The 24,147-nt window shown below is 41.6% G+C and overlaps 1 protein-coding gene across 4 annotated transcripts in view; it reads right to left on the bottom strand.

The window, feature by feature from the left end:
• RNF150 (ring finger protein 150) overlaps positions 1-24,147 on the bottom strand; it is a 288,239-nt gene that overhangs the window by 262,205 nt on the left and 1,887 nt on the right. The window lies entirely within an intron of this gene.

The following is a 24,147-nucleotide window of genomic DNA, read 5'->3' as shown; positions in this document are numbered from 1 at the left end:
GAAGACTTTCCTTTACCTAGAAGCCTTTCTGTGCGAGCTTCTATTACCAAACCACTTGGCGGCAGCAGGTATCAGCCTGCTCTATGGACATTACACAGGGTCATAAGGCTGGACGTGGCAGGCACTTTTATAGAGGAAAACCATGATGAGTCACTGGGGTATTATCTAAGACCTTGGCTTTTAAATCCACTGTGACCTTTCATACACACAGGTGGATTTGTAATAAAACACAAGTTTTGCAAAATAATAGCTATCCACATTATGTGTAGTGAGTTGTAATAGTTTCTCCTTCTGTTTTACTTTTAGAAGTGCTATGTAACCTCCTAAATTTATTTTTTAAGTGCAATTAGAAAAACAACATAAAAGGTTAACAAGACAGGTGAAAATATAACTAAATTGATCTATTTATAGGAAAGCTCAGAAACACAAGTGTGAAAGTTTTAAATATGAGGTTCTATTATTTCAGGTACTAGAATGATTTCCTATCAAATTCCAAACACAAAGGTCTAATTAATTTTTACGAAAGGATACGGCAGGGGCTTCCCAGGTGGCTCAATGGTAAAGAACCTGCCTGCCAATGAAGCAGATGTGACTTCGACCCCCAGGTCAGGCAGATGCCCTGGAGGAGGAAATGGGAACCCAATCCACTATTTTTGCCTGGAGAATCCCATGGACAGAGGAGCCTGGCGGGCTATAGACCATGGGCTCGCAGAGTCAGACAGGACTTCGCAACTGAGCACACGCACACGCAAAGGATAAGGCAGTAAGACTGCAGGTGGAAAACATTCTGAACAACCTGTAATGAATTAACAAGGTTACACTGCAACAGACATGCTTGATGGAGATGGGTGTTTGTTCTGATCAGGGATTATAAAAGGAAACAAGAGGTGATGAGGTTGGGGGGCATCGGAGGAAAGGAGTGAAGGTCAAGTTTTCTTGGTTTGTACACATCACCTAATTGGCTCACTTCTGAATCCAGTGGAGAATGTTGGCAATTGCTACTTGAAGCACAAAGGGAACAGAGACTCCGGTGATTCAGGTCAGAGGTCACCAGTAAAGATACAAAAAAACCAAAGAGCTGCTCATCCTTGTTACACGATTTGCAAGCATTACCCGAAGAGCCATTTTCCCACCTATTAACACCAACATCATTTACCCTGCAAAATTCTGAGTGCAGAAACCTCTGTCTTCTGCTTTGAATCATCTCCAACAAAGCTAATGGCAATTAAAACTGAGTGGCAACTGGGCAGCACACGAGCTAGGAAATGTTTCTGTTCTTTAAGGAGAGGGGTTGTTACTGAGCCACTCAGTCATGTCCGACTCTTTTGCAATCCCATGGACTGTAGGCTACCAGGCTTCTGTGTCCATGGGATTTTCCAGGCAAGAAGACTGGAGTGGGTTGCCATTTCCTTCTCCAAAAGGAGAGGGGAGAGTTAATTGAAAGCCTGCAAAGTTCCAATGACTAGATTTTTGCCTCTACATCTCTTTATCCATTAAGAATGGTGTGTTCCAGCTTGAGCAAAGCATGGCTTCCCCTCCTCTGAAGCTGTCCACAAATGATACTCTGCCCAGTGACAGTAATGTGAAGACTCCACTCAATGTCCCAAAGGCAGACTGGTTGCAGATGTGAGAGGACCCCAAATAGTCACCCTCTTCTTGCTAAAAGAAAAAAAGCAACAGTTGCAGAAATGCCAGTATTTGTAACAGCCTTAACAATGATCATTGAAATGATGAAGATTCTACAGTATGAGTTTATATCTGTGAGTTTGGAAAGGATGTCTAAGTTGAAATCATTCTAGTAAGACCTAAATAGAAACCTAGGCACTGCCAGCACCATCATAGTGATCTATTTTCTCTCTCTTCCCTCCTCTCTCTCTCTCTCTCTCTCACACACACACACACACATTCTTATACCTCTCCAGACTTATTTATCCCCATCATGATTTGGCATCCAAATACTAATATGATGACTGTGCACTGGCCTCATTTTAATAATCCCAACCCTGTATGCCTACTATTTAGAAGTTAAATTTAGAGTCTTCTGATTTCCACATATTCTATATAATCAACCATTAACACTTCTCTTTCTGGAGATTTAAATGCCAGGATTAGAAACGGTAGTACCAAATTCATACCCATATACGGGAAAAGGCTTCTAGTAATGGTTTTGCAAATTGAAGGGTTTCTCCAGATTGGCCAGTTTACCTAAAATTATACTTTGCCCTCGAGAGAATCTAGGGAAAACTCCCGATTTTAGGCCCAGAATGTTAAATGGATGGAACTTTGACATCTTCTGGTCCAAGTGCATCACCACACATCAAATACAACAGCCTCAGCCTCTTGACAACATCTGGTACTATGTACCTCGTTACTGGAATTCTCTCATTGGTAGGTTTCCAAAGTTCTAGTTAATTTGGCTTTATTCTAAGTAATAAGTTCCCTTCCACTACCAACCCCCCCCCCCAAATGCTGCCCCACCTGCCCTCTGTTCTGCCCTCCCCTTACACCTCCTCCAGTGTTGGTCCCATCCAAACACACAGTTCAACCTTCAGAGCTACATCAGCGGCAACATTCATGTGCCCAGCCTTTAGGATCTCAAATACAACATGCCCAACACTAAATTCACGCTTTGCTTCCAAACTTCTTTTTCTTGTGTTCCTTTTTATAATATCATCCATCAATCACCCATCCAAAGCTGTCATTTTCTTTTAGTCCATCCTCATTCAGACATCAGTTTCTCAAAATTATTTCTGAAATTTCTAGACTATTGTTCTCAGCTTCATAGCTAACACTGTCTAAAACCAGTGTCTCCTACATACACTCCTCGTCGCAGGTAGAAGGAAGATTATCACCGACAGAAGAATGTCCAACTTCCTAGCGTCCTTCCCTGAGTCTCAACCTATTTTTTGATCTCATCTCACCAAACAAGCCACCTGCTTGTCACTCGGGCCCACTCACCTTCTTTCAACAATCAAATAAATGGTTTCCTCTGCTTAAAGTGCTCACATCGGCTCCTTTCCTCACAACTCTGATTACTGTAAAATGTCACCTCCTCTAACAAGCCTTCTTCAAATCTCCAGGCCCACTTAATCATTCCTGGGTGTTCCTAAAGCACTCTGTTCATTCTAATAATATCACGCATAGATGACGCCTTCTTGTTTGCCAGATGGTAACCTGCTTTAGAAAAAAAAAAGGTACCTTGCTGTCTGTATTTAACACACCTGCACATAGTAGGTGCTTAACCTTAACAACTGCTAAGTGAATATATAAACACAGGAAAAACATTCTTGAATTAAGAGAAGATGTGATTTTCAGTCCTGCCTTGGGTAGGACTCAAACTTCCAGCTCTATCTATAGACTGATAAATAGTATTGTTTCTGTCTATGCAGTACAATTACAAGAATAAATGAAATCAAAGTACTACATCGAATACAGATAAATGTATTAAGTATAATCCAAGAATATAATCTTTTAATGTTTATTATTTCACCTAGATATAGCAAAGATTAACTATAGCCAATGTCTAAATTGTGGATGAATACAGGTGTAATGAAAAATAGGTATTTTACATATCTTAGCACTCATTATTCTAGAAATTAAGGGTGACCTCAATTTAATATCATTATGCTGTACAGATCACACTAAGTATTGGCATCAGAAGCACTCACTATGTTATAGAGATAAAAAGCATAGACTTGATTAAAATAGGTATGAATTATAGCACCATATTATTACTTTGCTTTCTTATTAGCATGATCTAATTATAAAATGCTAATTATAAAATGCCTTTATAGCATTTACCATATGTATAAATAGTTTACATATATTATCCCATTATTCTCACAAGAGTCTCATGAAATAGGTCCCATTATTCCCATTTTACATCAGAGGAAACTGAAGTTAACTGTTTGGTTAACTTGTCCTGGGTAGCAAAGCTATTATGAGGCAGAGCAGAGATCTCTGGTTCTAACCACTAGCCCACTGCAGCCAATCTATAAATGACATGACAGATGAGTACAATGTACGACCCACAGGAAATTCTTGACAGACGTTATATTCCTTTTGTACTAATGCTACTCAGGTGATGACGATATATGCAACTGGTCCTGAAGTCTGCTCCATAATCGCCTGACCACGCCCCCAAGCCATATGGACTCTGTGAAATGGAGATCTTATCTGCGTGGTGTACTACCCTCTTGCCCGGATAAGCAGAGTTTCCAAGAAAACTAGAAAACAAAAATCAAACCATTTTAGGAAGCTATTAATTCATCCATTCAATTGGGAGCTACATAGATCTATTTTTTCTTTTGTTGAATCATTAAAATGTCATTATTCCGGGCTGAGGCAAAGGTAGAGAGTTTGCCAGTTCTTTCAGACCCTCTGGTTGTCTTTCAACAAATCCCAGCATGTCAATGTCACTGTCTATTACAATCAGCGCGGTTCACACTGTGTTCCCTTGCTCCAGCTCTCCCTCCCCTTCTGAGAATCTCAGCAGCTCTCCTCTCACAGGGATGTTGCTGCAGTTCCTCCTTTAGCCTATCATTCAGGGAAGAATGGTGTGAAACACTCTCTCCAAATATAGCTCCCATTTCTGCAATGCTTTTGGCTGGCGCCTGCTTCAGATGTGAGAAATATATTTGCTTACAACTATTGGGGTAGACAGACTTTTTCATGGTTCCTTCAGCTGGGTTAATTCTTATATATAGATCTTTGTGGGTACTGACATGCTTTTTCATTGTTTTCTTAAAAAATATTTTTCTAGTTTAATACTTTTCCTATTTCAATAAATACCATGTGTCTCCACTGTCAGCTACACAGGGGTTCTTGAATTATGTACTGCACAACGTCAATACTTAAGAATCATATATTTTAAAAAAATATTGCTTACTTTTTATTATTTATTTGTGTGTGTTTTTCTAATTATTTATCTGGTCACTCGACATGTAGCGTCTTAGTTCCCAACCAGGGATCGAACCCTTGACTTCTATATCCCTGCATTGGAAGCACAAGAGTCTTAACCACTGGACCAGCAGGGAAGTTCCAACATTTTAATACTGATTCCTTTAGCACTTACCATGTACCAGGTTCTACATTAAATGCTTCACATGCATTCTCAACAAACTTACAGCAACAGGGCAACACAGAATTACTAGGCCAAAAACGGCAAGAGTGCCACGATTGAGAGTTCTGATCCTGAGGAAGTCTTCTATCTTTCAGAGACAACATCCCAACCATACTTACTACCTGCTCTGTGGTTTCTATAAGGCCATGAACTCTTGGGGCTTTGTGCTTTTCACTGATGAAGAAATTAGCTTATACATTTCAATCAATAAAATAAAATAATTAAACTTGATGATCTCTAAAATCTTTCAGAAAATGTTTTCATTTTGTGGTTAATTAAAAAAATAATATCAAGGTAATTCTGATCATCCAGAGAGAAAAAAATTAAAAATTCATTGGCCTACAGGCAGACATAAGCTCACATTGTAAGGGCCTTTTTGGTTAGCTTGCCTGGGGAGATTTGGGTAAAACAGTATGTTGTTAAGAAAAAAATTGAAGTAATATTTACTTATAAGAATCATACAAGTGAAAAACACTAGGACTTAATGTTAAACTAAACAACCAAAGGAAATACTAAAAATAGATGAATGAGATACTGAGAATGAGAAATCAGGAACACAATTAAAGAAAATCTTATTTAAAATCAAGGGAGTAGCAATTTAATGAACAAGCAAAACTGCTCTGGGACTATGAGAATTAGGCATCTTCTAAGACCAATTAAAATCCTCAACTATGCATTATATGTGCATGTACACACACACATTTTAAAAATTCCCTCAGTGACAGTAACAGACTTATTCTTTTATTTTGATCTTAAAACATCTTTCAGGTAAACGGGATTTGTATCACTTGGCAAATATTCATAATAATTACAAATTTAGTAAAATCACAGTAGGATAAATGTAAAGGAAATGATTTATTTATAAAACTCAAAGCAACATTTAGTGGTAGAAATCTGCACAGACCCTTTTACTTCAATAGCATCAGTAGACAGGAGCCTGACTCAATTCTCTAAGAACAATCAGCATTTTAAACTAATGGGAGTAAGTCTCTCTGAGAACTGAAACTATTCTTTAAGCCAAAATATTCAGACAATGACTAACCAAAGGCATTACCATATTCACAGAGCACAAGGTTTGGCTTATGGATTAAATCCACAGTAGTTTGTACTTTGCGTGTGTGTGGTTAGTCACTTCAGTCATGTCCGACTCTTTGCGACACCATGGACTGTAGCCCGCCAGGCTCCTCTGTCCATGGGATTCTCCAGGCAAGAGTGCCAGAGTGGGTTGCCATGTCCTTCTCCAGGGGATCTTCCTGACCCAGGGATTGAGTCTTTTATACCTCCTGCCTTAGCAGGTGGGTTCTTTATTGCTAACGCCACCTGGGAAGCCAGTTTGTAGCTTATATGTCTATAATAAATATTCTTCATATAATGAAAGAAATGCATTGCTGCAAATATACAATTTAATACTAATGGCAAATTATTAAGTTATCTAATGTTTATGGGAAACTGTTTGGAGACAGATTATCTTAAAGAAGTTTCTTTTCGTTCCCCCTCTTATTAAAAAAAAAAAATCACACAAATATAAAAATTAGTGAAAAGTAAAAGAAATCCTACACATTTCCCAAGATAGTTGAAAGTGATATAGACCTGAATTAAAATATCAGCTTTGCTTCTGTCCATCTGTGACTTTGGGCAAGTTTCCAACTCACGGGGTGTATGAAAGGAGTGAAGTACGAAAGACATCTAATTCAGTGCTTAGAGCCTTGTGTGTTCAGAACTAGTGTTGATTCTCTTCTTTATAGTATTTATTCAATCCAGCAAAGATCTGTGGAGCTCCTCAAAAATAAAACGTGCCTCAGATGGAAAAGAACCTGCCTGCAATGCAGGAGACCTGGGTTTGATCCCTGGGTTGAGAAGATCCCTGGAAAAGGAACTGGCAACCCACTCTGGTATTCTTTCCTGGAGAATCCCATGGACAGAGGAGCCTGGCGGGCTACAGTCCATGGGGTCTCAAAGAGTCAGACACAACTGTGCAATTAACACTTTCTAATGAAGAAGGTGATGAATTTAACATATATGCCTGGAACCACAAGAGGTGCCTTGCAGAAAGGGTATCTTGGTTTATGCAAAAAGGGAGAGAATTCTCAGCAGTCTCCCATGGTAGGAGAAGAGATGGCATGGGGGAGACAGAGCTCAGAGCTCAGGGCATGAGCTCAGCCACATGCCCCTCACACAGAGGCTGCTGGACGCTCCCCACCTACTATCCAGTCTTCTCCAAGGCCTTCTGTCAGAGCTCCATAGACCTTGCTCCCTGAGAACTGATGTCAGGGCTTCTATCTGGCCCTAAGCTCATGAATCCCGAGGCATGTCCATCAGTGAGTTGCTAGACTCCAAGGCGCAGAGGGTTAGGTCATATCCACTTGCACTTGAACCCAGCTGCCCTGTGACCTTGGTAACTTAACAAGTTTTGGGTGATCTCGGGTTTTTCTCATATCCCGAGTTTTTCTCAGCCTGTAGCATATTAAAAAATGGCCAGCACTGGACACTTACGGATGGCTTGCTGTTGCCAAAATATTGGCTCTCTCTACACAGGTGCCAAATAGCAACACAGAGACCGAGTTTTGGAGGAAAGAGAAACTTTATCTCTTTGCCAGGCAGAACAGGACAGAACAGGCTCAGGCCTTGAAAAATTGTAGCCCCACTTGGAGAAGACAGTGAGAAGTTTTATAGCAATGGTTCAAAGAGGATGTGATCAACTCCTGGACACTCTTCTGATGGGCTGGTGGTGAGGTAAGCAAGAATTAGCATCATTAACCTTCAGGTCCAACTAGTCTGGGGTCTACAAGCTTGCGGGCAGCACACCATTATTAAACCTTAATTTTTCCCACCTCGAGGGGGTTTCAGTATCCACAGAATATCTCAAAGATATTGTGCATATCCTTTTCTGGGGCACCAGGACCTTGCCCCAAGGCTGTACGATTGTTTCTCTTGACTATTTGTTTCTCTCTTGTCTTGCATCCCTAATTAGCGACAGCTTGAATCTGCACATTGGAACTCAAGAGAAGGTCGTGGAGGATAAATGAAGGCTATTTCCTATAATTAAAGAAATGGGGAACATGGAAAGGCTTTGTGTCCAGAAGCCCCGGAGGGCCCTGTTTGGTATCTTTACTACTTGGTGTTGAGATAATCTTATCTAAACTGCCTGCTAGCTCCAGAAGGGCAGTGTCTGCTTCACCAGAAATGCCCATTCCTCTGAAAAAAGAAATGGCATCTGGGCGGAGACTCATCCAGAAGCACAGGACAGTGGGATGAATGCTCTATGACAGTGGACCCCTGCCCCTCACCCCAGCCAGTCAACATGTGTGATAACACATCATTTTTAGCAACACTGTGGTCACCAAAAAGGTAGTGGCCTATTTGGGGGCTATTATTCCTTTTTAAAAATATGCCCCATCTCAGTTACCAAAAATCAATCAAGGGCCAAAGTGTGAGCTGTTTTTCTGTTTTCTTATTTAAATTGCTCCCGTGGTAAACATGACAACTGCAAACAGGAAACGAAGCAGAATATATTTGCATGAGTCAATGAACCACAATTATTTTAATGCATTGGTGACAGCCTGTGTTCTTCCAATATCTTAACCTCCTCAGAAATTTCACTTTAATGCCAAAATATCACTTATTCTGGATTGCACAAAGTGTACTGTAGTAATTAGGTGCCACCTTTTCAAAGACTAAATATAAAAATAGTGAGCAGCCTCATGGTTATGCTCTGGTTCAAAATGAATTCTAATTAGCTTCACTAAAGAAAATGGCTTGTTCTCTTCTTCCCTACAATGTAATGCCTTTTTCACACTCTGACTAAGTTAATGAAACACAAAAGTCTTTTTATGAGCAAGACGCTCAGATATACTTAATATGGTACCTCAATAGAAAAGAATGCTGATGCGTTTCAGACAGCAGTAAACCAAATTATGAGTCATTTCGGTTTACCAAAGAGAGTAGGACTTTCTAATTTGAAAGGATTGAGTTTTAATTAAGTGAATGGTTTTTCAAGACAGTCAGAGAGGTCAAGAACATAGAAGAGGCTAATGAGTTTTTCACCTGCAAGACTCTGGACTGTAATAAAGCATCACTTCATGTCTTTTCTGAGCACAGCCCTGTGAGAAGGAAACTGACTTCTCACGCATAGGTCTAGTGTTTGCTGCAAGGTGAGCCTTACAGATGCTGATTATTTCCTCTAAACATTTGGTCGAAACTCCAGGTACCTCCCACCAAGTGGCATCCATGATTAAGCAGAACAGTTAGCTAATATTACTGCAGACGAGGAATCATTCAAGACACTGGAGCTCATTCCCAGAGGAAGGGGGCTGGGTGCACACGGCACCTTCCCCCAGGAAGCTCACAGTCTAGCAGGAAAGACAGCCAGGTAACAGAATTAACCTCAGTGAGGTGGACATGATCACTGCATTTAGGAAAGGAAGAAAGAATAAAGTAAGGATATGCACTTTTTGTAGAAATAAAGTCAAACGGATAAAGATAGTATCATTTCCTTGTTTCAGAGCTAAAAAGTAAAGTATGCAAATACACAAGAGATTAAATTCATCCGACAGCCACTGTCAACTGCTTCAATAAACAACTGCTTTAACTGATGCTTGTTATCCCGATTTCAGAGACAACTTGAACTTTCTCTCCTGGTTCTCTCATTGCCCAAAAGGCCACAACTTTTCATATCTCACTGGTTATTTCCTATTCATAGAGATAGATTCATCATAAACTATACAGGTAAGATTTACAGTCAACCTCTAAGATTCCCTTCCAAGTAATACTTGGGTCCCCTGGAAGTTATCAAGTCTACCAGATGTTCACCTTCCAGTAAAAACATCAGGTGACACTGTGTCCAGGTACTTCTCTAAGATTTCTGTGTTTGATCAACTGCTGACTCTCAAGCTGACATTTCTAATCCACTATCTTTAAAAATCCCACCTTGCAGAACCTCCAAAGCAAAGTTCCTCAGAACAGAGATGCGTTTGCTTACAGGAATGGGGGTGAGAAGGCATTCAGGACTTAGAAAAACTGGCAGAGTAACAGGAAGAGATCTCAGGACATAATGACTGTCAAGGATCAAGTTCAGGTTAGACAGCAGATGAATTCCTCAGCACAGGTCTGGCAGGACAAGAATCACTTTGCTGTGCACAAGAGAAGAAATGAAGTGTGTAATCCCTTAAATTAAATCTTGCCTTCAACATAAGACAAATAAAGAGTGTGGAACATAAAGTCATCACTTCGTCTCCTAAGTGAGCGATGCACCTGAGAACTGTGGACGGGTTCATGCTGTACATTCACTTATCCATTCACACTTTCAATAGGTATTTACTAGATGCCTTTTATGTGCCAGGCTTTAGGAACACAGCTGTTGATAAAGACAAGAACCTGGCCACTGTGGAGCTTATATTTTCACAGGCGTGACAGTCATCAAGTAAATTATTGAAAGAAATGATAAAATAATTTCAAGTAGTGGTAGAAAGCTAGGAAGAAAAATAAGGGAGGATAAGACAAGAGAGTAAGGAGCAGATTAAGTTTTTTTAATATAGCCAGGGAAAACATGAAGGGGCAACTGAGCAAAGTCAGGACTGCTATGGAGGGGTGAGTCAGGTAAACATCTGGGAGAAAGATGCAAAAGTTAAGAGTGGCGACTGGTAACTTTCCCTGCCCATGTGAGTAATAAGACTCCACGATTTTATAATTGTACTCCGTAGGAAGATATTTTCCTGAGTACAGGTGACAAAAAAGCAAACTGAATTTTTAAAAAGGAGTTGGTTAAACAAAGGAGAAAAGGGCAAATGTGCAGCAGACATTCCTGTTTGGGAGTCATTCTCACATATTACAAAATGCATAAGGAGATGCCTGCTGTGTGAATAATAATTCTATCCAAAAGTTGGTGGGGGAAAGAGGGTCCCAAAGGCCCTGAGGGTGGGGCAAGCTTGCCGGAGTAGGAACGGGAGCTAGACAGTGGCTGGAGGTGACACAGCAGCTCAAGCAGAGATGATGGTGGCCGGGACTTGGTGGGTGATAATAAAGCTGGTAAGATGTAGTCTGATTCTGAATGTTTCTTTTGAAACATAAGTAGACTGAACATGCATCCAATGCTCAGAGCTGCCCCTCTGCTGCACCATGCATTGTAAGAGTTCACAACAGCTCTGATGGGGACACATGAGGCTCACTTCACAGGGTGAGGCTTAGGTTAATCATGTGGCTCCTGTGTTTCTGGGCTCTCTCTGCCCAACACGACCACAGAGTCTTAGTGGCTCCTTTACCACTGTGCTCAGTTTAGAATGGTGCAATCTCACTCTTACCAGCTCAATGACATCAAACCTCTATCTTGAGCCATATGTTGCTTTATGTCTCGCAGGCAGTTGGTTCAGGTCAATTGGGTACCAGAATCACCTTTTTCACCATCACCCTATACTATCCCCAAAACTTTGATGAGCAAACTGGGGTCCTCCCTACTTGGGGAAAATATCCTGGTATTGTTAACTCTTTGGCCAGGGGCCTACCTCCAAGATAATGAACATTTAGCACATCAACAATGTATCACCCAAACTCAATTAAAATGTCTAATAATTTTGGATTCATTGTTGTATACACTTTGACTGTGTTAAAGAAGTTTGTGTACTTGCCAAGTTTGCCATTTGTTTGTCTCTGTGCTGTTCTCCAAACTCTGGTGATTTTTAGTGAGTCACTAAATCATGTCTTACAGGTAATATGGGTAATATGTACCTGTACATACTATTAGCGATCTAAAAAATTATTTTATATTGGAGTATAGTTGATTTACAATGTTATGTTTGTGTCAGATGTTCAGCAAAATGATTCTGTTATACACATACATATATTTATTCTTTTTTAGATTCTTTTCCCATATAGGTTATTACAGAATATAGAGCTCCCTGTGCTATACAGTAGGTCCTTGTTGATTATTTTTTACATATATAGCAGTTGTGTGCTCAGCTGTTCAGTTGTGTCTGACTCTTTGCAATCCCACGGACTGTAGCTCTCCAGGCTCCTCTGTCCATGGGATTTTTCAGGCAAGAATACTGGAGCGGGCTGCCATTTCCTCCTCCAGGAGATCTTACTGACCTAGGGATTGAACCCATGTCTCCTGGGTCTCCTGCACTGACAGGCAGGTTCTTTACCACTGAGCCACCAGTGTTCATTTGTTAATCCAACATCCTAATTAATCACCCCTCCCCACCTTTCCCCTTTGGTAACCATAAATTTGTTTTTTATGTCTGTGAGCCTGTTTCTGTTACATAAATAAGCCCATTTGTATCATGTTTTTAGACTCCACATATAAGTGATATCATATGATATTTGTTTTTCTGTCTTACTTCACAACTTAGTATGATAGTCTCTAAGTCTATCCATATTGCTGCAAATGGCTGAGTAATATTCCATTGTGTGGATCAAGTGGTGGCTCAGACGGAAAGCGTCTGTCTACAATGTGGGAGACCTGGGTTCGATCCCTGGGTCGGGAAGTTCCCTGGAGAAGGAAACAGCAACCCACTCCAGTACTCTTGCCTAGAAAATCCCATGGACGGAGAAGCCTAGTGTCCATGGGGTCGCAAAGAGCTGGACACGACTGAGTGACTTCACTTTTTTTTTTTTTTTCTCTTCTTTGTCCATTCATTTGTTGATGGACACTTAGGTTGCTTGCATGTTTTGGCTACTGTGAACTGTGCTGCAATGAACACTGGGGTGCATTGTAACTTTTCAAATTATGGTTTTCTCTGGATACCTGCTCAGGTGTGGGATTGCTGTATCATATGGCAGCTCTATTTTTAGTTTTTTAAGGAACTTCCATAGTGGCAGTTAGTAAATTTTAAAAGTCCTTCTTTCGTGTAAGGATTTTATATGGTCAAAGGAAAAAGCACTGTTTCTTTAAATACATACAGAACCATGGGATAAGAGAACCTGAGGAGGACTCTAGATTCACCCATGGTGGTGGCTGTCAACCCTGGCGGCCCATCAGAATCATCTGGAGAGTCCCCTCCCGCCACCAGACAAATTACATCAGAATCTCCACAGGTGGGACCTGGGAGTCTGTCATTTTCAAACTCCCCAGAAGATTCTAATGTGTGGCCAGGATGGAGAAGCACTGATCCAAACCAAGTTCCCCTCTGGGACCCTCCTGCTTATCACTTTCAGATGAAAGAAAACAAGATCCAGAGAGGGGAAGTGACTTGCCAACGGTAAAGCCAATTTGAGGCAGAACCACAACTGAAAGCCAAATTTCCTAATACCCTGTTCAATTTGCACTTAGCCCCAAGACATGGAAGAACGGAAGGAACAGGGAGGGCGTCACCAACCGCAGTCCTGATGATGCTGTCACCGAGGCTTTACTTCTCTTTTAATTCCCCACCTTCTGTGTTCTGCCCTGACTGTCAGGCTAGTCCAGCTTGCAGCAGAGTGATGCAGAAAGCTGTGCCAGGGTCTTGCAACAGCACCAGTGTTCATTCTGACAGATTCAGCTGACAGATACTCTTTCGTCTTCAAAGGAGAGCCATTCTAGGGAGCGAGCATGTAACTGAAGACATCACTAGACAGGCTTTAAAAAAATGCTCCATGTCTTCACATGAATAGCCTTTGACTTACTAGTGCCACATTCAGGCACTTGATCTAAGAGAATCATGAATGTCCACCCATTTTTAGGCACATAAAGATGTCTAGAGCAGCACTGTTTAGGTAGGGGCAAAGTAGAAACATCAAGGAAGTTTCAACATGTGCCTTTAAATTTTAAAAAGCTATAAAAACACATGTAATATATTCCCAGTTTGGTAAAGGGAAATATGTAACCACAAAGTGAAAAAACACTAGCGTTGAGTGAGTAGCTGAGTTATTGATGGTTATCTTCCTTTTTTTTTTTAATGTCCTATATTTCCAAAATTTTCAACAAGGCATATGTCTTTCATTTTAAAATATATACATATACACATGGATATTAAAGCTGTTGCTGTTGGTAAGTCGCTTCAGTCGTGTCTGACTCTGTGTGACCCCATAGACGGCAGCCCACCAGGCTCCCCTGTCCCTGGGATTCTAGAGGCAAGAACACTGGAGTGGGTTGCCATTTCCTTCTCCAATGCATGAAAGTGAAAAGTGAAAGTGAAGTCACTAAGTCGCATCCGACCCTCAGCGACCCCATGGACTGCAGCCTACCAGGCTTCTCCATCCATGGGATTTTCGAGGCAAGAGTACTGGAGTGGGGTGCCATTGCCTTCTCCGGATATTAAAGCTACAGGACAATAAACATATCCACAGAACTGTATTTGGTTACAACATTTTTGTATACCCTGATCCTTTTGCTTGTTACTAGTGTGTCTTTTTTCTCCTGAGATGAAGGGCATGAACCCGGCACTCACTTCATGTCATATTCTACAAGATGACTCAATCATTTTAACAGGGGACTCAAATTAGAATCCCCCTGACCTCATTTAAACAAGTTAAAAGCTAAGAAGAAAAAATTTTAGTGTCATAGAATATTTTTTCATGAAATGAGAGCAGCATGTTACGAGAGTCCATCTTTCCAGCCTGATTTAACAGATCTTAAGATTTACTGAGCACTTTCCATGCACCAGGGATCACGCTAGGCTTTGGAACTTTACCATGAGCAAAAAGCATCTAAAAGCCCTCCTTCTTGTGGCCCTTACATTCTGGAGGGAGAAGACATGCTAAGGATAAGTAAAATGAAGCAGGGAGAAGAGCAGCATGTGCTGGGGGGAGAGAGGGGGGATGCTGCCATTCCAAACTGAGCAGCTAGGGAGTGCCTTGGTGATGAGGTCATGGAGAAGGGGCCTTAGAGACGCAGCCAGCGCTGCTTATCTGGGAGGAAGAACATTTCACACACCTTGGTAAATAAAGGAGGAAACGCTTTACTAAACAGAGGGGAAAACATCTTTTCTTTTCCACCATTCTTTGGGTCACTTGGAATTACATGTAGGTATAATCAGTTCATGGCTACAGAATGGTCAGATGAATAGCTTCTGAAGAAAATGAGGATCAGGGAAAATACTTATGGGAGAAAAATGGCATTTGCACACTGACAAGACCTCTGAAAAATCTCAAATCCGCCTTTTCAACAGTGCTTACTGGCAGATTGTGTGCGCTAAAAAAAAAGTTATGATGGAGAGATACCAGGCTGAATTGGTTAAGAAAGACAGTATTTCCTGGATCTTGCCTAATATATATGCTCATTATATAGTTTTGCCTGGACATGAACTAGCCACACATTTAATTCAAAAACACTTCTTTTTCAAATCTCTATCATGAAATATGGGACTTCCCTGATGGCCCAGAAGGTAAAGAATCCACCAGCAATGTAGGAGACACAGGAGAAGTAGGAAAAGATGTTCCTACCTCAAATACAGAAAAGCCTAACAATCCAATATATAAGCTTTAATTTTATGGCAAATGATTCTTATTTCTACTGAAAATGATTTTCTAAATACTGCTATATCATGGAATAGATAAGGCTTTTAAAAAAATGATACCAGTAGAAATAAATTTATAAACAGTGCTTTTGAGGCAGTAAAAGAAATTTAATTTTCTTCTCATACAGAAAAATAAAAGAACTAGATCAAATCATAATCATTAATATTTTTATTTCACTCTATAAAGCACACTTATCCTATCATGAGTTAAATGGCCAAGTGATTAACCTCTCAAAGTTTAAAATAAAAGATTATAGTGCACCTATAGACAAGGTTTCCATTTAACAGAACCACTGTTATTGCAGCTTAGTGGAAGAACAATCAAACAGCACAGGCCGCTTTATTTCTCTGGTTTTATATCACCCACAAAACCCTCCAGAGCTGACATAAAATGAAAGTCAAATTCTATTCAGATTAATTCAAATTTAGCAACTCAATTTACATGATAAAATACACAGAATTTCAGCATCATTTCAGTCACTCAGTAGTAAGTGAAGGTCCTCCTTTGAGTATATACAAAGTGAAGTATCTCTTCAGAGGAGAAACTGAAGACTTTCAGGGGCTATCAAAATATTAAGTTCTTTATACACCAAGTTTCATGTCCAAAAGACTCCAACAATTATGGTCAAGAGCTTCTTTTTCAAAAGCTGAGACTGGTTTCTAAACACATTTGCATTGCATCACAAGCATAATCATTCCTCTCTAAGAAACTAGAAGAATGAGTTATAAAGCTCGAGGCTCTTTATGAACCTTTCCAAATTTCACAGTCATAAAATTCCTTCCGTTTTGAGAAGCCAGGGGATTTTTAAGAATAGAAGCATCAGGAGAGATACAGACAGGATTCTTACTAAAGATTAAAAGGTAAAGGCAGGATTTTATGATCTGAAGTCAGTAAACAAACCATACAGTTTCTTGAAATGCCCAGACCATATTAAGTTACATTGCCAGTAATGTTATTTAACACTGACACTAAATTATGGCTTTTAGTAAGAGAGTCTGGAATTTCTGGCTATTCACTATCCACCTGCTAGCAGAGAGACAGGTGAAGAAGTACAGTTGAGCACCAAATAAAGACAAAAATACTAAGTAGGGCGGGTGAGATTCTTTTGGCCTGGGAGATTAAGACTAGGCATAAATGGTAACTTTTCCATACGTAGCTTAAGAGGGAAATGAAATGGAAACTGAGGCTGTTAAGAAGTTTAAATTTAGAAATGATAGAGCATCAGGGGCTCTCAGGCTTGGGAAAACCCTTTGGTCATCCCCCATTGGAACTCTGGGCATAAATCCTGTGTTGAGTTCCCACCTGAAGGCAAGAGGAGGTTTCACCTCCCAAGAAAACCTCTTCCATCCCTCAACAGCTCTAACTTTATAAACTGCTTTTTCTCCTTTGCTTAACCAAGTCTGTGTTCTATAACTTCTCCTCACTAGTCTTGGTCTGTCTCCATAAAGCTGAGGCTCCAAATACATAAGCCTCAGGGCTGAGGCATGGGGCAAATAGGAGCAGAGCAGGCCCAGAGCCAGGACATCCACAGTGATGGGGCCTTGGGCCGGATAACGGGCACACTGTTCATCTAAACGGCCAGTCACTTCTCTGCCCAGACACGGGGCCCTGTCATCAGATCTCATGAGGAGTCAGAAATGTGATTTTTAGTAAAAGTATCCTGTTTTTTTTAATGTATAAGGAATAAACTGTGGTGTTCAAATAGCTCTTGACACGCAACTAATCCAAACTTCTCTATTTATAAGTGAGAAACCTGAGGCCCTGGATTGAAAGTGACGGATCAAAGCCAAATGGTTAATCAGAGGCTGCCCTGGAGGAGGGCAGCCCCAACACAAAATCCCATCTCTCCCGTCACAAAAATGCAGTCTGCAAGGCCATGGGTATTGGGCTGGTAGATGTGCTGGAGTATTCAGAAATGAGAATCAGCTTTAGATCACTTCCTGTCTCCACTATGAAGTCACCACTGTCCACAGCTAGTTTGCAGGGTTTGAGCAACAGCCACAAGCACAGACTCAGGAGACAGACTGCTCAGGTTTGTAAGCCTGGCTCCATCACTTACTACCTGCAGAGTCAAGTCACTTCCTCTGTCTAAACCTCAGTTTCCTGATCGGTGAAAGACAGCTGAGAACAGTACCTATAGCTCAGCGTGATTGTGGGGATTAAATGAACTGATACACAAAGTGCTTACAACATGCCTGACACAGAGTAAGAAGCACACAGGCAGTATTATTACTCCCCAGAGAGAGGGCTACCATATGCTGGAGAGGGGTAAACGTATTACTTAAAGGAAAATGTAGAGCAAAACGACACAAATATATCCTAAAAATAAAAGTTCTGCAATAAATTCAAGCAGCTAATTACTTCACAGAGGCTGTAAAGGATGGCTTCCACACTTACAGTAAATGCAGCATGGACCCACACAATAAAATCTTAGCACCCACCTACACAGCAAAGAGCCTCAATAAATCTCCTACATTTTCTCCTCCAGCCTTGGAGAAGGCCCTAGAATACATGAGATATACGCCACTCTGGGCTCCTCCTCACCAAAAGCTGAGCTTGTATTTTGGATGGCTACTGCATCTATCTCCTCCCTCCCTCCATCTCTAGGTTATTACTAGGAATCCAGTTTCTCAACAGTTCTTCCTAGATGACTGGATGCTTAGTTTTCTCCTTTCCCCTTTAACTGTGTACTAGCAAAAGACAAAAACATAGCAAACACACTCTTCAAAAAAGTTAAAAAGGAAATGCATGATTTCTCCAACATTGTAACTCGGACACTCACCGCCTCCACACACTTACAGATGTACCATATAAATACAATGTTCACCATATAAATATATACAAACTCTACATAGGTACATCTCATATTTTTCTGTTGAGGCTTCAATTTAAGTCATGAGAAAGCACAATTACAGGAGGAAAATTCTCAAATGTTCACGCACCATCAACGGGAGCTGGGACACCCGGTCTCAAGCCATAGAAACCACAGAGAGAAATTGGCATGACAGCTCTGACATCTAAAGCAGAAGAGGGTGAATAAAGAGCTCTTTACTAAGGCTTCCAGGGCCACTGTGAGCCCCTGGGGGTCTGGGAACCCAGAGTGGTTCCTGTCACCATTCACAATGCCTATAAGGGTACACATATTGACAGCCCCTGCCAGCTACAGACACAAGCACTGTACACCTGTGAATTCATTTAATTTCCATAACCACCACCTGAGGTTCCCCCATTTCACAAATGAGGAAACTGAGTTCTTGAGAGGCTAATTTGCTCAAAGATCCACAGTGAGAAAATAGCAGAGCCAGGACACAAACTTAAGGGGCTGCTGAGAGGCCGCATTCCTACTTACCACTTCCCAAAAGAGCCTCTGCTCTGGGCTTCCCTGCTAGCTCAGATGGTAAAGAATCTGCTTACAGTGTAGGAGACCTAGGTTTGATCCCCGGGTTGGGAAGATCCCTTGGAGAAGGAAATGGAAAACTACTCCAGTGTTCTTGCCTGGAGAATCCCATGGACAGAGGAGCCCGGTGGGCTAACAGTTCATGGGGTCGCAAAGAGTCGGATACGACTGAGTGACTCTCAATACAGCCTCTCGAAATTGCTGATACCACTTCCCTCAGAGTATACTTCAAGTTTCACAGGCAGCTGAGCAGCTCCGAGGAGATCATTTGGGCCTGGCTGCCTTTTCCTGAACCTGGCAGAGTAACTGGAGCTCTCTGATGGAGGCTGCACTCCTACACAGCTTTTCACTCAAGCCCTCCTATTGCTCTCTCACAAAGCAAACATGGGGAGGAGCTCTTAAGCACTGAAGATGCAGGTCCTCATATTCTTTGAGAGGGGGCATAGAGAGTCTTCCCTTCCCAACTGAAAGAGGTAGAGCTCTTTTTATTTACTAACCTCCTTTCTTCTTTTGGGGCTTCCCTGGTGGCTCAGACGGTAAAGCGTCTGCCTGCAATGCAGGAAACCCGGGTTCAATCTCTGGGTTGGGAAGATCCCCTGGAGAAGGAAATGGCAATCCACTCCAGCACTCTTGCCTGGAAAATCCCATGGACGGAGGGGCCTGATAGACTACAGTCCATGGGTTCGCAAACAACTGAGCGACTTCACTTTCTTCTTTAAGACAAACCATAGTTGAGCCGAAGAAAACAAATAATGGTGAGCAAGGGGGAAAGGAGCAAGATGAAAAGTAGAGAAATAATCGCTTAGTTTCTAAGTCTTGTCTGACTCTTTGCAACCCCATGGACTGTTGCCAGGCTCTCCTCTGACCATGAGATTTTCCAGGCAAGAATATTGGAGTGGGTTGCCATTTCCTCCTCCAGGAGATCTTTCCAACCCAGGGATCAAACTCACATCTCCTACTACAATATTGTAAGCAGATTCTTTACCTCTGAGCCACCAGAGAAAGAATTAAGATGATGTTAAAAAGTAACTTTGGGGCTTCTCAGGTGGCTCAGTGGTAAAGAATTCACCTACCAATGCAGGAAGTGCAGGAGCCGTAGGTTCAATCTTTGGTCAGGAAGATCTTCTGGAGGAGGAATGGCAACCCACTCCAGTATTCCTGCCTGGAAAATCTCATGGATAGAGAAGCCTGGTGGGTTACAGTCCATGGGATCACAAAGAGTCAGGCATGACTGAGTGAGTGAACACACATGCAAAAAAGTAACTGCCAGTCATCAGGGATAGCGTATTAGATATACTAGACAGCATATGCAAAAGCAGAGACGTTCCTCTGCCAACAAAGGTCCATCTAGTCAAGGCTATGGTTTTTCCAGTGGTCATGTATGGATGTGAGAGTTGGACTGTGAAGAAAGCTGAGCGCCGAAGAATTGCTTTTGAACTGTGGTGTCGGAGAAGACTCTTAAGAGTCCCTTGGACTGCAAGGAGATCCAACGAGTCCATTCTAAAGGAGATCGGTCCTGGGTGTTCTTCGGCAGGAATGATGCTAAAGCTGAAACTCCAGTACTTTGGCCACCTCATGCAAAGAGTTGACTCACTGGAAAAGACTCTGATGCTGGGAGGGATTGGGGGCAAGAGGAGAAGGGGACGACAGAGGATGAGATGGCTGGATGGCATCACTGACTCGATGGACATGAGTTTGAGTGAACTCCAGGAGTTGGTGATGGACAGGGAGGCCTGGCGTGCTACGCAAAGAGTCCGCAAAGAGTCGGACATGACTGAGCGACTGAACTGAGTCATCAGGGACATGCAAAGAAAATGGCAATGAAGACACTACTTCACGACCACCAGGATGGGCAAAATCAAAGAGAATGACAAGCGTTGATGAGGATGAACAGAAACTAGAACACTCCTACACTGCTGGTGGAAATGTGAGATGGTGTTTCTTTGGAAAACAATCTTACAGCTCCTCCAAAGGTTAAACCAGACAGTTGCCATATGACCCAGAGGTTTCACTTCTGGATATGTACCCAAAAGAAAAGTCCACACACAAACTTCTACATGACTCTTCACAGCAGCATTGTGTATAATAACCAAAAAAGTACAAAGAAACTACGCGTCCATTATTTGATGAATTTTTAAAACGTGGTTCAGTTCAGTTCAGTCGCTCAGTCGTGTCCGACTCTTTGCAACCCCATGAATCTCAGCACGCCAGGCCTCCCTGTCCATTACCAATTCCCAGAGTTCACTCAAACTCACGTCCATTAAAACATGGTATATACATACAAAGAAATGTTATTTGGCAACAAAAAGCAGTGTAGTACTGATACACGCCACAACACTGACAGATTTTGAAAACAGTAAGCTAAGTGAAAGAAGTCAGTTACAGAAAAACCATATTACTTGATTCCACTCACATGAAATGTCCAGAATAGGCACATGGGGACAGAATGTCCAGAATAGGCACATGGGGGACTGGAGAGTAAAATGAAGAGGAAAAGCCAATGGACGCGGGGTTTCCTTTTGGAATCAGTTGTGAGGGTTCTACAACTCTGTCCATAGAGTAAAAGCTATTAAGCCGGCCACAGGGGTGAGGAGGAAGAGTGAATTGGGAGAGTACGATGGACATATGCACATGAGCCTGTGTGAAATAGATAGCTAGTAAGAACCTGCGGTCCAGCTCAGGGAGGGGCTCTGTGATGACCTAGAGGGGCGGGATCGGAGGGTAGGCGGAGGCTCAAGAGGGAGTGGATCTATGTATACTTACAGCTGATTCACTTTGTTGTGCAGCAGGAACTAATACAACATTGTAAAGCAACTATTCCCCAATTTTATATATATATAGAGAGAGAGAAAGAGAGAGAGAGTGAATCCTGTGATACATAAACTCTCTTTCAAGAAACCAGTAATATTTTACAGAGATTTTTAAAAACTGATTACAAACTAAAGCTACCAATCTATCCCAGGAGAATCTGGGTCTTTGTGAATGAGAAAACCATAACTGCAGAAGTGTCAGAAACCCCAAATCATAAGCCAGTAAAGAAAAATCAGAAAGGTAGGCTCTATGGAAAGGGAAAGGGAAAATGACTTCCATTAACTGAATTTCAAGACAGTGGGTGTGACAGTGTCATATCACCCCAAACTCACAGATATTACATGATGGGTTGTGTAACACTAAATTCAGACTTTCTCCTCACCTGAAAGCGATCAGTGCCAAAAATGAAGGATCTGGAGGAGAGGTGAGAATTTTTTAAAAATGTAATGGCTGATGTTCACCTTTTGGATACTGAAGCAAAAAGTTCAGGAATGTAAGGAACGCCTGATATATTACATCCCATGTTCACAAAATAAGAATATCTGATCTAAAACATAAACCTAAGATACGTTTCCTAAGATACAACTGAGTCAGAATTCTGAATTCAACTAGAGAAAGTAAAGCCTTCAGGTTCTCGAGCTAAGTGTCAGAGCAGCACAGGTTCAGGTTCAGGCAGAAGAAGTTAAAAGTGAAAGGTTCGCCAAGCTACCAGGTCATAGATCTCCTTATAATGAGACTTTAGCAGCCATCAATGCAACCGCTGACTAAAGTGAATCCAGTCCCTTAATGTGGCAATACATCAAATGATAATATGGAATTCTCGTGGCTATTAGCAGTGACAATGTTAATGCATTTTTGGAAACAAACAGCTAATAGAGAATTTCCTTGACATTTTTTAGTCTAAATTTCAAACTATTACCAAGGCCTTTATTTATTCCCACTACATCTTAGTCAAGCATCATTTTGTGTGGAAAATCCGCTCACTGCTTCCTATAAAAACAGATGAGCCATTAATTGATCCAGTGTGTTGGCAGTTCTTTTTAGACAGAAACAAATGATGCCTCTTAACTTTGTGTTTGAAGCTGAAGAATCTGATTTCATGCACATGCAAAAAAAGAGACATATTTAAAGGATCCTGCAAAGGCGACTAACAATCTTCTTGAGGTAAAGAACAAAACCAAAAACCCCTCCTTCATGCTCTCCTCATTGAGGTTTAGATATTAAATATGTTTCCAAAGATCTTTTACATGATTTAACATGCTCTTCCACAGTCCTCCAAATCCTCGACTATCATAAAGTTTACACAGGGCTCTTATGATTCAAGGTCAGAGTATAATCTTTTTCACCTACAAAACTGTTGAGCTCAATAAAGTATATCCTCAGTGCTCTATACTAACTTTTTAAAGAAGTTAACTGCCCCTTCCTCCCTTTCATTCATTCATGCATTGCATTATTTTTTACCCTGAGTTAGAAGTACTGTGTCCAACTCCGTGCAGACCCATAGACAGCAGCCAACCAGGCTCCCCCATCCCTGGGATTCTCCAGGCAAGAACACTGGAGTGGATTGCCATTTCTTTCTCCAATGCATGAAAGGGAAAAGTGAAAGTGAAGTTGCTCAGTCGTATCAGACCCTCAGCGACCCCATGGACTGCAGCCTTCCACGCTCCTCCATCCATGGGATTTTCCAGGCAAGAGTACTGGAGTGGGGTGCCATTGCCTTCTCCGGACCCTTCCCCACCCCACCTGTTTGCAGCAGGGTTAAATTCCATGTCTGTAACAGCTAATGCTGACCACGAGGGGCAAACCCACTGTATATTTCCCTAATAGGTGACAGGAGCTCTGGGAATGAAAACTTGTCCCCAAAGAATGCATCCCTCCTCCAATGTGGCCAAAGCCTGCTACTCCATTTCAGAAGCATAACTGTTCAATTTCTTTAAAAGCCAGATTTTAATAATGTCTTTGATCCGGTGACTCCAGTAAGAAAATGAATCTGCCACTTCCACTCCCTGCTACTCCCTCCCCGATGCCACAGCCTCAAACCCAGCTTCTGGAAAAGAGGGGGCAAGGTTCTAGAGGCACACAGAAACAAGAAGTAACCCAGAACTCAAGGGGGAGAACCTGCTAAAATGAGCTGCTTTTGCTAACAAACCTGGAGAGGACTTTGCTGTTCCTACCAAGGAAGCACTGTTATGTCAGGCACACGGAGAAACAGTGCGTCTTAGGGCAGTCATGGATTTCCAGTCTGGGCACCCTGCGATCTTTACGAAAACCTTATTATTTCTACCGTGAAATCTCTTCGCCCTAAAGGAAACCTTCAGCATACTTAACCTCCCAGGCGGGGGGCAAGGATTGCAATACTAGAAAAGCAGGCATAACTTTATGGCCACTA

Source organism: Ovis canadensis, chromosome 17 (assembly GCF_042477335.2).
Source record: "Ovis canadensis isolate MfBH-ARS-UI-01 breed Bighorn chromosome 17, ARS-UI_OviCan_v2, whole genome shotgun sequence".
Taxonomy (NCBI): domain Eukaryota; kingdom Metazoa; phylum Chordata; class Mammalia; order Artiodactyla; family Bovidae; genus Ovis; species Ovis canadensis.
This window is presented reverse-complemented; position numbering and strand designations above follow the sequence as displayed.